Source organism: Sapajus apella, unplaced genomic scaffold, assembly GCF_009761245.1.
Source record: "Sapajus apella isolate SASKATOON/1434 unplaced genomic scaffold, GSC_monkey_1.0 scaffold28, whole genome shotgun sequence".
Lineage (NCBI taxonomy): Eukaryota > Metazoa > Chordata > Mammalia > Primates > Cebidae > Sapajus > Sapajus apella.
Genome location: NW_022436968.1, coordinates 21,585,924 through 21,602,111, shown reverse-complemented (window position 1 = coordinate 21,602,111; position 16,188 = coordinate 21,585,924). Strand labels below are relative to the sequence as shown.

Sequence of the window (16,188 nt, the reverse complement as noted above, 5' to 3'; positions counted from 1 at the left end):
AAAAAAAAAAAAAAAAAAAAAAAAAACAAATGCTTTCAAGCAATATAATTAAATTTCTTTATGGGTCTATAACATGTTTAATCCAAATAATAAGGCATTGTCTCTAAAAGTATGTATTTTAAAAAATACTTTGTGTGATGTTTTTGCCTGTGGCACTTACATAGGATTTATATAAATTAGAGAGAGTAGAGAATTTTAGAGTTTCATATTATATAGTTGGGGCAGAGGAAAGAATGGCATTGGGTAAGAAAGAGATGATTATGTGGTATTCCAGGGGTGGTATTGGGGAAGGGTGGTGTCAAGGTAACAAAGTAACAATGAATGCTTTTTTTTTTTTTTTTTTAAAGACAGAGTCTCACTCTGTCACCCAGGCTGGAATGCAGGGGCGTGATCTTGGCTCACTGCAGCCTCCGCCTCGTGGGTTCAAGCAGTTTTCATGCCTCAGCTTCCCAGGTAGCTGGGACTACAGGCGTGCACCATCATGCCTGGCTGATTTTTGTATTTTTAGTAGAGATGGGGTTTCACCCTGTTGGCCAGGCTGGTCTCTAACTCCTGACCTCAAGTTACTTGCCCACCTCCGCCTCCCAAAGTGCTGGGATTACACCCACTGTGCCTAGCCGATGAAAGTTTCTTTACAAAGAGAATATTCATTTCTTATTTTTATTATCAGACTAAAGGGAAGGGGAATAAGAACTGCTTGGATTGCAGAATGCTCTTACAGACTGTTCTAGGCAATAAAACTTGCTTAGAAAAGCAAGCCACACATTCTGTAGGCAGCATCCACACATTGAACTCTGACATTGGTTTCTGCAACAACAAGAAGGTGTGTGTTCTCTGGATTTCAGAAATTGAAATAGAGCCTGTGAATATTGTTAACTTCTGTGCTGGCCATGTGGTTTTAAAATGGACATTTAGGTTCTTCACCAAACCACAATCCTATCCAAGCTGATATTGTGGTTTTCTTCAAACATACAACAGGAAGTGGAGACTAGCATTGTGACCACTCAATAAACATTAGGATACTGATCACAAAATAAATAAAACAAAGCAAATTTCCGTTGAAGAAGACCACACAGTGACCATTTCTAACTACAGTGAATCTAAGAAAGAATGAAAAGATGTATGTTTAGATCCTAACTTTAAAGTCTGCGGAGGTTGGGTTCCCATTGCCCCACTCCATTTCCTCTTCATTTAAGAAAATTCGGTTAATATTTAAATAACGTAATTAAGGATTTACTGTTCTCCCCTTAAGTCTTGCTTTGCTATTCATAATGAGGGAAAGATAGAAGAAAAATACCTTTATAAATAATTTATTCAAAACAGAAATTTTGCTTGTTGAAGATTCTGTTAAAAAGGTGATCTTTAGAATTAGCAACATCTTTCAAATTTAAGATCCCAGCTTACAACAAGCATGTTTTCATTTTGAAGAGTTTTGGCAGAGAAAAAAGGTGATGGGAAACAACTGGTATAAGATTTGAGAAAAAAGTTAAAATATACTACATTTCCAGTAAACAAACCCAAACTTTCTTCTTTCTTGGAGGAGCCTTTTTAAAATTGCCTAATTCTCAAGTGAGAGGGTGTGGGAATTGGAAAGAAAGTGCTAACTCCAGAAATGCATATGTTGGCTGGGAATACATCAGTAAAAATTATCCTACATTAGGACAAAAAAAAAAAAGTAAGACATAAAGGCTGAAGCCCTGTAATTCACACGTATCAACCAATAATAATAATACCTGCAATCCCTTATTGAACTCTTCAGGCATTGGGCTGAGCGCCCTGTGTGTATAGGTAACACCCTAGTGGGTTAGGAATTATTGCCAGGTCACAGGTGAAAAGACAGAGAGAAGTGAACATACATGCCCAAAGTCATACTGTTAGTGGTAGATCTGGAATTTGAATCTAGACCTTAACTTCCATGCACACATGCATTCTTTCAACTGTCCCTGTGTCAAATGAAGCACACCTATTTTTTTCTCATATCTCATGCCAGTTGAAGACTTCCCATACCTAGTACAATTTCATGTTGACACGAAAGATGATGAAAATTATTGAAATAATTTCAACAGTTTTCCTCTGACACAAGGTTCATCACATATCCTCCTCCTCCATGCCTTCTCCAATATTTCTAATGGTAGTTTTCTAATTGCATTCCAAGAAATGACATTGATTTGAGTTTATGCATCTGCAAAAGATCCAATCACAGCAGCATGTGGAAAACATTATGGTTAAGTTGACTTCTTTATTTATTTATTTGAGACAGAGTCTCATTCTGTTGCTCAGGATGGGGTTCAGTGGCATTATCTTGGCTCACCGAAACCTCTGCATACTGGGTTCAAGTGATTCTTGTGCCTCAGCCTCCTGAGGCGCTGGGGCTACAGGTGTGTACCACCACGCCCGGCTAATTTTTATATTTTCAGTAGAGAGGAGGTTTCACCATGTTGGCCAGGGTGGTCTCAAACTCCTGACCTCAAGAGATCCACTCACCTTGGTCTCCCAAAGTGCTGGGGTTACAAGTTTGAGCCACTGAGCACAGCCTAAATTGACTTTAATGAAAAGTTTCCATGCTGTTTTTTCATTAATTCTCCTGTAGCTATTTGGAGACTTTGCTTAATCTCATGATTTCAGTACATTGTTGACTTGACTGTTTTCTGAAAGTGCAAAATAATAGATCACTTCCCATTAATTAGATTGCCTGTAAATTACATTAAATAACCTGTTTTCACTGTGATAATTTAAAAATTTTAAAATTTCAACTGTTTTATATGAAATATGCTCCTTTCAAGGAACCAAAAACATTCTTCAGATCGACTTTAGAAATCTTTTTCTTTCTTTTTTTTTTTTTTTTTGAGACAAAGTTTCACTCTTGTTGCCCAGGCTGGAGTTCAATGGCAGGATCTCGGCTCACTGCAACCTCTACCTCCCAGGTTCAAGCGATTCACCTGCCTCAGGCTCCTGAGTAGCTGGGATTACAGGTGCCTGCCACCATGCTCAGCTAATTTTTTTTTTTTTTATTTTTAGTAGAGAAGGGGATTCCCCATGTTGGCCAGGCTGATCTCGAACTCCTGACCTCAGGTGATCCACCTGCCTTGGCCTCCCAAAGTGCTAGGATTACACAGTGCCTGGCCAATTTTAGAAATCTTAAACATTGAAATCAAAGTTGTAGAAATATGTAACACTATATGAATACTTAGTAACATTTTTTGGAATAGTTACTATGCTAAGCTCTTGCATGCATTATTTCATTTAATTCTCACCACAATTCTGTGAAGTAAGCGTTATTGTATCTCATCAAATCTAAGATGCCTTTGGTTTAAAATATTATGCACCACTAAGAAAAAAATGCCACCAACGGAAACTGTAAGATGCCACCAATTGTAATACAACCCCAGTGTCAATGATACCAAAAAATACATGCATCTTACGATCCATGAGTTCAATGGCATTATCACTGTTTTACATCTGAAGAAACTGAGGCATAGAGAATTCAATAATTTGCCAAAGATCATGTAGCAAATAGGAGCAGAGCTGGATCTGAGCCCTGGTCTCTCTGACTAGATAGGTCTTGTGTTTGTAACTGTTGCATTTGTGCTTTCATAAGTGCTTTCATTAAGGGATATGGAGGTATTTAGAAATGAAACCTTACTGGATGTTTTAACTATACTTGACCTATTAAAATCAAGTTGGAATTGCCTTTCTAAAATTACGCACAATCAGAAATTATAATTGAAGGTCACTTAACTAAAGTGGAGTCAAGAACTTAGGGCCAAACACACTATTATAAAAACAGAAAGGACTTGAAGAAACATTTCACAAAAGGGTAGACTATTTACTGTTGGTAAAGATAAAAATGAATGCAGATACTCACTATTGGTGAGGGCTTGGGAAACCAACACTCTCTAAATTTGTTTAAGGAACCTCTAAAATTGAGGCAGCATAAGTTGACATACTTGCAAAGTGCAAAATTTCATTAGGTATCAAAATATGCTTACTTTTGACCTCAGCATTTCACAACTAAGAATATATCTGGGCCGGGCACAGTGGCTCACACCTGTAATCCTAACACTTTGGGAGGCCAAGGGGGGAAGATCACTTGAGGTCAGGAGTTCGAGACCAGCCTGGCCAGCATGGTGAAACCCCATCTCTACTAAAAATACAAAAATTAGCTGGGCATGGTGGCATGCGCCTGTAAACCCAACGGGTTGTTTCAAATGTTTCATGACAATAAAAACACTTCAGTGAACATCTCTGCACATTCATCAGATGTACTTGTTTGACCATAACCTTAGGATATATTCTTTTTATTTTCAACAATAAAAAACTGGGTAAATAAATGTTGGTATTCTCATTCAGTGAAAATTAAGCTAGTATGAAAAACAATTATCTAGACCCATATTTACTGACATCGAAAAATGTCCATTTTTTAAAAATAAAGCAGCTTATAGACAATATACATTTGCTTAATGAAGAACTGCTCAGAGATAATATTCATTAATTTTGTTACTCTCAAAAACCAGAAACAAAGAGGGTAATGAGAATATGTCAGTATTTTTATGCTATCAAGGAGACAGGGATACTCACATTTTTATCCTAGACTCTGGAATGAGTTGCTTCCCTCTCTGATTTCTTCATCTGTAAAATGAGAGAGTAAAAAAATAGATTAAAATCTTTCCAGTTTTAGATTTTAAATACATGTTCACTAACATGTAGAATTAAATATGATATGAGAATGTGTTGGATCCTGTCCAAAAGTGTGCTGGCTAACAGAGAACCAACATGTTAGGGTGTGATCAGCCTGGGGCGGTGCTGAGCCCCGAGCTGTGAAAGCGTTCTGCATGGAGCAGACTTTGCAGTTCTGTTCTTAGGACAGTCTAGTAGGTAAAATGAGACCAGCACTGAGACAGAGGGAAATTCTTGCAGATAATTGTTTTATACCATGTCAATGAAAAAAACTTTAACTGTGCCAGGATTCAGAATGTGACAAGGTTTTAGAATCTACCAAAATTCTACTGAAACGTGGCTATGACTAAAACAAATAAGATGCTTCTGTAAACAGATCGTGACTTGTCTGTTAGCCCCTTTGAAAACAATGTGCATGTGATTTATTACGGATTATAATTACCTCGTGAAGTAATGGGATTTGTGCAGTTTTTGTCTGTCTGGATAAAAACCCTTGGCTGTGTCTTCTAACTTGGTGAAAAATCACAGCAACAGAGGCAGCCCAAGGATTTTAAATCATCCTGTGCATACTCTCATTTTGTTTTTTTGCTGTGGCTTTTACCTACTAGAGAGGATAATGCATTGTCCCCAGGGAATTAGAGACTGTCATATATGCCTTATAGAATACAACGGAGATTAAGTAATATACACACATATGAAGTTATATGTACAGTAATTGACATTAGGTGCTCCATTAAACAATGAAATGCCACAGTGTACCAGTTCTTCAGGACATGTTGCCATGGATACCCAGTGTGATGGAGATGGGGAAAGAGTTGCTGAGGAATTCAACCATTTCATCTTGAGGTGGACTGAAAAATAAACTGCCCAGAGACAGGAACCATGAAACCAGTCAAATATACAAGTAGTTGTTTTCAAAACTGTCAAAAAAAAAAACGGAAAACATGTTTGAAAATGAGTGCCAATTAATAACAGTTATTTTATAGTTTCTGTTTCATTAAGCCAAAGGGAACGGGCAGGGTTCTTTATTTCAGCTAGGAAATTATGTGATATATTAGATATTTACAGAAGAAAGTATTTTAATCAAAGCTGAATAAAATTCAGAAAATCATGTGTAGAAATATAGAAACATGGCAGTAGGCTGGTAGGCAAGTTCTCTCAGGGTCTGCTCAGGTGCACTGAGTACTGTGAACCTCAGGTGGCCTTGGGGTTGATGACAAAGCAAAGATTTCAGAAAGGAGCAAGTTTTAAGAATGAATGTGATGCAATAGAAGCAGAGGCAAGGATGACAGCTAACTGGTTTGATGTGATTTTGTGGTTTGTAACCAGGACTAAGTGTCTGATTATTTGATTTTCTAGAGACATTGCTGATTTCATCACTAACCTTCTCCCAAGAAATTCTCATCTCTTATCAAAAACAAGGTCCCTGGAATGAAGTGTTTTTCCCTGGGAATCAGTGTTTTTCTAGCTGTATTCTCAGCCATGTAGGTTTTGTTGATCATAGATATTTTTGAATTGATGCTTTCTTATCTCCATCTCTCCTTGCCTTAATTCAAGTCATACTTATGACTCCTTTTCAGCCTTTGGTTATTCCCCCTTTCTGATTCATCTGCCATATGGACCTCAAATTAAAAAAAAAAAAAAAAAGGAGGAGGAGGAAAGAAAAACAGATCAGAACATGTCATTTCTGCACTAGAACCTTTTTCTGGTTCTCCATTACCTATAGAAAAATTCTAATCCTTAATATGGCATTTAGGCCCCTTAAAAAAGTCACCCCCAAAAAAGCTTTTGTCTTCTCCTCCGCTGCCTCCCCACCCCTTGCACCCCATACAGGCTGTGTGTCAGCTTCAAGAGAGGGCAGAACCTCTCTGGATGAGCAGCGTGCTTTCCCGACTGCAGCTGAAATGCGTTTCTACCCCTTCCCTGCCCCTCCTTCAAAGCCCTCTAGCCCCTCCTCACCTCCACCCAGGAGAGTTAAAGTTTTTCTCTGGGTTTTCCACGTCTGCCAAGCATTTGTCTTTGTTGCTTTTTGTAAGCTTTTCCCCTCCCTTGTCAGACATGTAGTGTAGCGTTAAAGGGACGGGTTCAGTGTAATGTAGTGACTGGGAAAGCAGGCATAGAAGTGGTTGTTGAATTTGAATCCATCTCAGCTGTACCGCTTACTAGCTTTGTGACCCAGGGCCAATTATATAACCACTAAATCTCTCTTTCTTCATCTGCAAAATGAAGTTAACCTTGGTAGCTTGTTAAGAGAATTAAAAGAGAACACACAAGAAATGTTAAGCATAGTGCCTAGCAGGTAGTATTAAATAAATGTTAGCAATATATACTGTTTCTTTTTCTCTCTTCCACTTCCATGCTCCCAACAGTACTTTACATAACAGTAGGTACTCAAAATATTTATTGATTTAAAAATGTGTCTCACTCCTACACAGTCCTTCAGTGTTTCTCTTCTTAAGTTGGTGATAGAGATATATAAAATTTAGGGAGTAATCTTTCTAAATAGTTTTCTAAACTTTACATATTTCAAAATGGGAAGTATGGTGAAGAATGTGTAATTTTATTTAGTTCGAAAATTTTAGAAGATGGTTTAGTAGCAAAGCAGTGTACACATCAGAGTCCTTTATCCAGAGAAGCTTGTATCAGTGTTTTTATCTGTGGTGATAATAAGTGTGTAAGATTTGAAAGCAGACTGGGTAACATGTAGAGATGAGGTACAGTTTAGAAACTGTAGTTTCCAAATTAACACTAAGTTCTTGGAAGAAGCTTTCTCACAATAACTGTAACTGAAAGGGCAAGTGAAATGAGAGAAGAGGCCAGTTTGATTTAGAGAGTGAGAATCATCCAGGGACCATGGCATCTGTCATGTGTTAGAATTTTAAGTACAATCATAAATTAAGAGAGAGTTGAGAGCATACCTTCGTAGAGTTACAGAGGATACCTTCAGATAAGTAAGAAGGTATGCTCTATAACATTAATAATATATTTAAGTTGAACAGGAACTCACAAGACCAACCTTTCTAATTTTGGCTATGCTTCAAAGTGACCTGGTGGGCGTGTTAAAACACACATAGTCCACTACAAGGACTCTGATTCAGTAGTTCCAGGATACATCCTAGGCTCGTGTGTGTGTGCATTTTACATTTTTTTTCTTTTAAACATTCATGCCTTATATAGCAGGTCAGTGGACTGGCATTTGAGAACCACTGGTCTACCCTAGCCAGAGATTCTCTGTATGGGATTATTTTCTATATCATCTGGTAATCTGCATACTTTAAATACCTCTGGTGGTAGGAATCTTATGACACGCTTCTTCTTTTGCTTGGCTCTTGTTTTTTGAGTCAGAATTTCGCTCTGTCTTCCAGGCTGGAGTGCAGTGGCACGATCTTGGCTTATTGCAACCTCTGCCTCTCAGGTTCAAACCCAGCCTCGGACTTTGTAGTAGCTGGAACCACAGATGCATGCCACCACTCCTGGCTAAATTGTGTGTGTGTGTGTGTAGACAGGGTTTTTGCCTTTTCTTTTTTGCAAATACAGGGTTTCACCATGTTGGCCAGGCTGGTCTTGAACTCCTAACCTTAAGTAATCTGTCCATCTCGTCCTCCCAAAGTGCTGGGATTACAGGCATGAGCAACCACGCCAAGCCCAATGCTGTCTTTTAAAAGTCTTAGTTGGTCTTAGTTAGAAATTGCTTTCCTTTAACGCTGCCCATTGATTTTAGTACCATTCTCTGGAGCTGCATACATTGTAATATGTGATACTTCCTCCATGTGGCAGCCTAAAGATATTTGCAGGCAGCTATGATGCTCTTTTAAATTTTATTTTATTTAGGCTACATAGCCCTTTCCATCCTTATCGTGCTATAGTTTCAACTTAATGGTAATATATTAAGTACTTAATATATGCCAGAACTGAGGCTGGGCATGGTGGCTCATGCCTGTAATCCTAGCACTTTGGGAGGCCAAGGTGGGTGGATCACAAGATCAGAAGTTCAAGACAAGCCTGACCACTATGATGAAACCCCCGTCTCTACTAAAAGTAGAAAAATTAGCCAGGCATGGTGTCAGGCGCCTGTGGTCCCAGCTACTCAGGAGGCTGAGGCAGGAGAATTGCTTGAACCTGGGAGGTGGAGGTTGCAATGAGCCAAGATTGTGCCACTGCACTCCAGCCTGGATGACAGAGCGAAACTCCATCTCAAAAAACAAACAAAAAGCAAATATATGCCAGAACTGTGCTGGATCTTAAGTCAAACTGAGAGAAAGAAACTTGTAAATATCTTCAGAACAGAGGCAGTGATTTCAGGTGTGGGTTCTGGCGTCAGACCATGTTGAAATCCCTAGCACCACCACTTAACTAGCTTAGTCCTCAGGCCGGCTCTTTAACATCGTTGTGCCTTAGTCTCCTCATTTCTGAAGTGAGGACAACAGGGCCTATCTCAGGACAATGCTTGGCACATAGTAAATGTTCAACACATTTTAGCTAAAATATATACTAAGGGTTATAATTGTGATAGAAGAAAAGAGGATGAATTACTCTTTGGATGGCAAAGTTTATCTGGTCCTGAAATAAAAATATTGCAATAAAGTTTCCATATACAAATTCGGCAGATTTGTAAACACTTTTATAAGCACATACAGAGCATTTAATTATTGTAGAGTTAAATAATTTATTCAATGTCCTATTCAACACTTCCATTAATAATTTAGATAGCATCTGATTGACTCTGAGTCTCTATGACAGTCAGAAAAGTAATTGACATGTTAAAAGGTGCAATAAGAGTAAGAACCTGAAAAGATTTCAACAGATCAGAGCAGTGGTCTAACAGATGGAGATGAAAGTCCTGCATGGAGAGTCTCGAAAGCTGAGGATTGATAGAGGATGAAGAAGATGTGGCTTAACAGAAGGGCATTTTATATTTGGGGCTTTTGATGAGTTAAAATGTGATACAGTTGCCAGAAAAGTTAATGTGATTTTCAAACTGTGATGGGAAGAATTTAGAATCCTGAATGAGGGAGAACATACCCTGTTCTTCTCTGTTTAAAGTTTGACATCTTTTCTTCGTTTGCTCTTATTAACTGGTTGTTTGGCAAATCAACCATCCTCTCTGGGTTTCTCCACTTATCAAATGGGGGTAATTTCTGCCCAGTTAATATTCCTCTGAATTGTAAATGTCAAATATAGTGAATGCAGGAGGTATCATTATCACCCTAGACAACTTTGTCACATTTTTTCATATGCTTCAAAACCCTTTCCCTTGATGTGAGTGACAACTTAGTATCACCAGTTTTTCTTAACCATCTATAAATTTAACTGAATTTAAATTAACTAAAATCTTAGAGATTGTAGCATATAGATTATTACTAGACTTGCTTTAAACACTCAGTAGAAATGTGAGCATCAATGTGGTTGGTAAATAGTGAATTATTTTTCACTTCTTTTTAGTTTATATATTCATTGACAAACCTGTGTGCTTCGCTGACTAAAATGTTGTAGAATAATTTGTACCAAATGCCTTAAAAACATCAAAGCTAAAATTAGCTGTAACAAAAATAGCATGGGCCACCGTGTTGAATAGCCTTTTAGGGAGAAAGGATACCCCAGGAATATAGGGAAAGAACAGAGTGGTGATTTCTTTTTACAGCATTTGCTGATGGCACGATGGCATGTGATTTTTGGGGTGTGGGGCTCCTTTTTCCTGTTCACTAGTGTTTCTTTTTCTGACTTATTCACTGTCATAACAACAGAAAATGCCTAATATGGAGATCAAGATCCTGCAGATTACAGCTCTTTCTAGTTATGTTTTAAACCCAAACATGAAAATTAGAATTCTTTTACACATAATCTGACAGTTTTCCATCAGCCTTAAATTGGCATTTTGGATTGTGTTCTCTGTAGTGCCTGAAGAGCCTCAGTAGAGAAGGAAAGAAGCAGAGGGTAAGAAAGAAAGGAAGATTCTAAATGACAGTCTTTTGAATAGTGCAAGTTCAATCCCTAAAACAAAAAGCAAGATCTTTTTTCCCCTAAATAATGTGCTCTCTGGCTTCGCCTCTCATCTTGAGGAACATGAAAGAGAAAGTAAAAGAGGTGACCCAAATCACAGAGTGCCTTTGATAGGAGAAATTCAGCTGTTTTGAACACTTACAATCAAAGGAAGTGGTTTCCCTAATTACATGAACTATGTGAAATCTCTCAGAATAGCTCTTCCACCCCAGGATTCCTTGCACTTTAGAAGTTTGCATAAAAGCTCACATAGAGAATCAGATGCAAAGTGTTTGATTCAGATTTTATTAGGCAGAAGAGTGCCCACATCCATCCTGCAGTTTGCCAGCTGCTTAGGTTGGGACCACTATACCTGGTTTTGATGTGGTCGTCTTTCAAACCTGCAACATTAAGATCTTTGTTCTATCCTTTCCTTGCAAGAAGCACCACTTTTTAGGGAGAGTAGTGAGGAAAATTTCTGGAAGATTGGTCTTCTCAATTTCTCTCCCAACCTAAAAAGGATCGATGGCTGTGTTTGTGAACTTTACGTGGGAAAACATGCTCTCCTGTGTTTATAGCTGGCGAGTGTTCAAGTGTTATATTCTATTAAGCTCTTTAATCTGTTTAAAAATATTTAAATGTCACAATGACTTACCTTAAAATTTATACATGCAAAATTCCCCATTTACCGTCAGGATCTAGACTAGGAATCTAGCAAAACACTTGGACTAAAGAATAATAGTGATTATGGCTTATTAGTTCTTCTGTACCTTGGTAGTCACCTTGTTATTGAGAGATATAGTATAGTGTAGATGTGCACAGAAGACAATTATAAATACCCTACATTCTCTGTTTGGGAAGGCAAGCGTAAGTGTGAACTCAGAAGACAGAAGCATCCATTTTAATTTAGATGTCAGCTCGAGAAGATTTTTATTTTTCTGGTTGAGTAATTTTATGAGTAAGAGAAATTGTCTGGTATGTAGTAATATATGAGTAAAAAAGTGTCCATGTTTTATTTTTGTTTTCTCTCTTTTTTTCCCTTTTTTCTGTGAATAGGTATGTTGCTCTTACTGTATTTTATAAAATATTCTTTTGAGAATCGTGTGTCCTAAAAGAAATGGGAATCTATGAGCAGAAATGGAAGGAAATTTTATTTGTACAGTTTTTACAGTACTGGCTTGAATTGTAACCCACATAAAATTTCCTAATACTATTGCTGTTGACATGTGGGCAGCAAGATTTAAGTAACAGAAAGTAAAAGTGTTCTTCAGCCAACCAAGCTACAAAAGTCTATTTGAACAATTACCTAGCAATTTCCTTCTACTTTAACCTTCCTCATTTATTCCAGGTAAGTAGCTTATTTGAAAAGACACATCGATTAATAAATATTTGTGATTTTTTTTTTTTGAGACAGAGTCTCACTGTGTTGCCCAGGCTGAAGTTCAGTGACGTGATTTCGATTTGCTGCAACCTCTGCCTACCGAGTTCAAGTGATTTTCCTGTCTCAACCTCCCAAGTAGCTGGGACCAGAGGCTCCTGCCACCATGCCCAGCTAATTTTTTTTGGTATTTTTAATAGAGACAGGGTTTTACTACGTTAGCCAGGCTGGTCTTGAACTCCTGACCTCATGATCCACCTGTCTCAGCCTCCCAAAGTGCTAGGATTACAGGCATGAGCCACCATGCCTGGCAAATATTTATGATTTTAAAAGGATATTTAAAATCTGAAAGTGTCCATGATTATGAAATATGACTTTTTCTATTTTGTGTGTTTTAATCTCCTAATTATGGAGGTGTCAAGGTTTGGATATGTTGTGCATAGTTGCTAGCAATATAATATGGGGAAGATTTGAAAGATGATGAAGGATTGATATTGTGGTGTAAGGTTTTCGCTTAATAGGTGAGTTTTCACATAATTGTGAAAAGGTCTGTTCTCTCAGAAATGTAATACAGTACTCAAACTGAAATTTTAATAGCTATTTAGTCCAACAGCCCCAATCCCTCATTTTAACAGTCAGTAATTTGAAGTTCAGAAAGATGATGTTGGGTAGCAGTAGATTCAGCTCACGGGCCCAGGTCTTTGGTTTGCTGGTTTGGAGCTCTAACACACTGTCAGATTCCCACTGTGTCTATTGCTTTTTTTTTTTTTTTTCTTTTGAGATGAAGCCTTGCTCCGTTACCCAGGCTGGAGTGCAGTGGTGTGATTTCAGCTCACTGCAACCTCCTCCTCCTGGGTTTAAGCAGTTCTCCTGTCAGCCTCTTGAGTAGCTGGGATTACAGGCGTTCACCACCATGCTCAGCTAATTTTTGTATTTTTGATAGAGATGGGGTTTCACCATGTTGGTCTGGCTGGTCTCAACCTCCTGACTTCAGGTGACCTGCCTGCCTCCGCCTCCCAAAGTGCTGGGATTACAGGCGTAAGCCACCACACCTGGCTGTCGGTTGCTTTTTAAATGACACTCAACTGCCTACTGGATGTTTGTGACGAGAGAAGGTTTGATATTCCTGAATGATAGCCATTTATTTGGTAACACTTTAACATTAGCACCAAAAGGTCATTTTGTTTTCCTTCTTCATCTGGCACTTCTATCAGATAGGGCCATAGTAACACATGAATCACTGTTCTAGATGAAGATCATAGCTAAATCATTTCAGACTGTGAATTCTATATCTGTTGTTAAAAGTCCATAGGCTGTGTGGAAGTGGGTTCAATAATCCTCATCATTCAGAAGTTCTGCTTAATGGCTGGCTTAAGTAGCTTTTGTTAAGGTTTGAACTCGGTATCCTCAAATGATAATAAATAATGTTACTCAGTGCATTGCCATTTCTAAAGCACTGTTACTTACATTCTTTCCTTGTAAATGATGAAGCAAGTGCGTATGATTCCCAGAATCACACTGGAGAAGGACAACACTTAATCTTAGGTTTTTCTGGCTTTGGACCAAGTGTTTGCTCTACCCGTAATAGAATGTCAGCTTTGGAAAGGACCTTAATTCACTGTATTTCCGATGCCCTCATGTCCTCTGAAACATTACTGCCACAAATGGGCATTTACCTCCTGTTTGAATTCTGATTGCTTATGAAGGAGAACTCACTAGCCTCCTGGACTAGTTCCTTTTGTCTTTGGGAAATTGATTAGAAAGTTCTTTGAGTTATTCTGAGTCTATACCACATGCGGTCTAACAACGCTTGTTTGGGCAAAGGATAAAAGGATGCATGTAATACTGTAATATGATTTTAAAAGCAACATTAAAATTATACTCTTCCGAAAACCCTTATAAAATGACATTTATTAAGTGCCTACTTTCCCCCTAATATCTTACTTATAACTAAAATCACTTCATTTATTTTAGCTTTTAGGCTTTCTGTGAATTTTTAAGTTCTTTTTCTTGCTGTGTGGAATCTCTTCCAAAAATAAAAAAAAAATGACCAGTGCTTACTTAAGTAAAGGAACCAATGTGGATATAGTAAACTAATTATTTTTTATGTTAAGGTAATACCTGTTCATTGTAAAATAAGAAATTTCAGCAGTATAAAAGCAGTTTTCCTTCCCTGCAATCCTACACTTTAAAATCATTAGTTTGTGAGTAACTTTCCAGATGTGTTTTTTCTCTGTATTTATAACTATTGCTAATGCTATTCTCACCATAAAAATGGATCATATGAAAAGGGTGGCATGAAGGAACCTTGTGATGAAATTGTCCTGTATCTTGACTATGGTAGTGATCACTTGAATGTACGTGTATGATAAAAATTATGTACAACTAAACACACACAAACAGAATGCATATAAAACTGGTAAAATCAGAATAAAGTTGGTGAATTGTGTAAATGTCAATTTCCATTGGGGGAAAGTAGGTAAAAAATATATAGGCTCTTGGCCGGGCGCTGTGGCTCACACCTGTAAGCCCAGCACTTTGGGAGGCCGAGGCAGGCAGATCACAAGGTCAGGAGTTTGAGACCAGCCTAACCAACATGGTGAAAACCCATCTCTACTAAAAATATAAAAATTAGCTGGGCGTGGTGGCATGCACCTGTAATCCCAGCTACTCAGGAGGCTGAGGCAGGAGAATTGCTTGAACCTGGAAGGCGGAAGTTGCAGTGAGCCAAGATCTGGCCACTGCACTCTAGCCTGGGTGACAGAGTGAGACTCTGTCTCCAAAAAATATATATATAGTTATAGCTATAGATATATAGGCTTTCTCTTTATTATTTTTATAATTGCATGTCAATCTATAATCATCTCAAAGAAAAAGCTTAAAACAACTAGATTATATATATATATATATATATATATATATATACACACACACACACATAATAAAAAGGTGTCTCAATATATAAGTTGCAAGTCACCTCACAACTTAGTTTTTTAACTTAGTACATTGAGGCAAAGAGCTACCACATTCCTTTTAATAATTTTTGTATTTTATAATTAAATAATATTGACTTCACTTTTTTTTATACTAAATTATATTTTGTCTAGTATTAGAAAAACTAGACATGTAAAGTAAAAACTTATTATACATATGAAGTTGTAATTAGCAGACAAAAGACTACAAAGCAGCTTTTATAATCATGTTCAAGAACTTAAAGGAAACCATAGTTAGAATGAGAGATCAGAATCAGTAATTCAGCAGGAAGATGGAAACTAAAAATTCTAGAACTGCAAAACTAGTCTCTTTAAATATAAATTGTACTGAATGGGGCTTAGATTGGGGAATGCAAAAAAAAGGTCAGCATATATGAAGACAGATTAATATAATTTATCAAATCTGAAGAACACAAAAAATATTTTAAAAATTGGATACTCAGTTACATATGAGACAATATGAATCTAATATACATTAATTAAATAACAGAAGGAAAGGGGGGGTGGATAGAAAATTATGGGAAGAAGTGATGACTTGAAGTTCCCCAACTTTGATGAAAACCATACACTTGTTCAAAAAACTGCAAGCAGGATAAATTTAAAATGAAAAACAAAAACACCACACTCAGTCACATCATATTTAAACTTCTAAAAATCAATGATGAAAAGAGAAATGTCAAAAGATTGAAAAAAAATGGCACATTACATAAAGGGAGGCTATACCAGTTACTTCTCACCAGAAACAATGGAGGCCAAATGGCAGTGGAAAGACACCTGTAAAATGCCGGGGGGGGGGGGGAGTTAACTGCTTGTTTAGAAATCAATACCCAGTTAAAATAGTCTTCAAAACTGAAGGTAAAGTAGAGACATTTTTAGGTAAATGAAAGCTGAGATAATTCACTGCCAGCAGATTTTCACTATAAGAAATGATAAAGTTATGGTTAATATGAGGGTAAATATAAATGATCATTTTAAAAATTCAGTTAATTTCTTTAAAAGACAACCAACAGCTAAAAGGTAAGTTGCAATGTTATGAGTTTCATAATGTATGTACATTAAAATATATAACACAGTGACATAAATGATGGGGAGGTGAGCAACATCTTACATTTTATATGTAGCACAAAATTTAATCTAAGTAGACTGTGAGAAAGATATATG

General features: G+C 37.3%; 1 protein-coding gene and 1 long non-coding RNA gene across 6 annotated transcripts in view; both read left to right on the top strand.

Annotated features, from left to right (window-relative positions):
* MAP3K20 (mitogen-activated protein kinase kinase kinase 20) overlaps positions 1 to 16,188 on the top strand; it is a 196,732-nt gene that overhangs the window by 49,914 nt on the left and 130,630 nt on the right. The gene's annotated exons all lie outside the window — the stretch shown is intronic.
* On the top strand, positions 4,118 to 13,751 carry LOC116561160. The gene is made up of 3 exons (XR_004273318.1): positions 4,118 to 6,115; positions 12,670 to 12,672; positions 13,741 to 13,751. It is a non-coding gene; the product is annotated as an uncharacterized LOC116561160 (long non-coding RNA).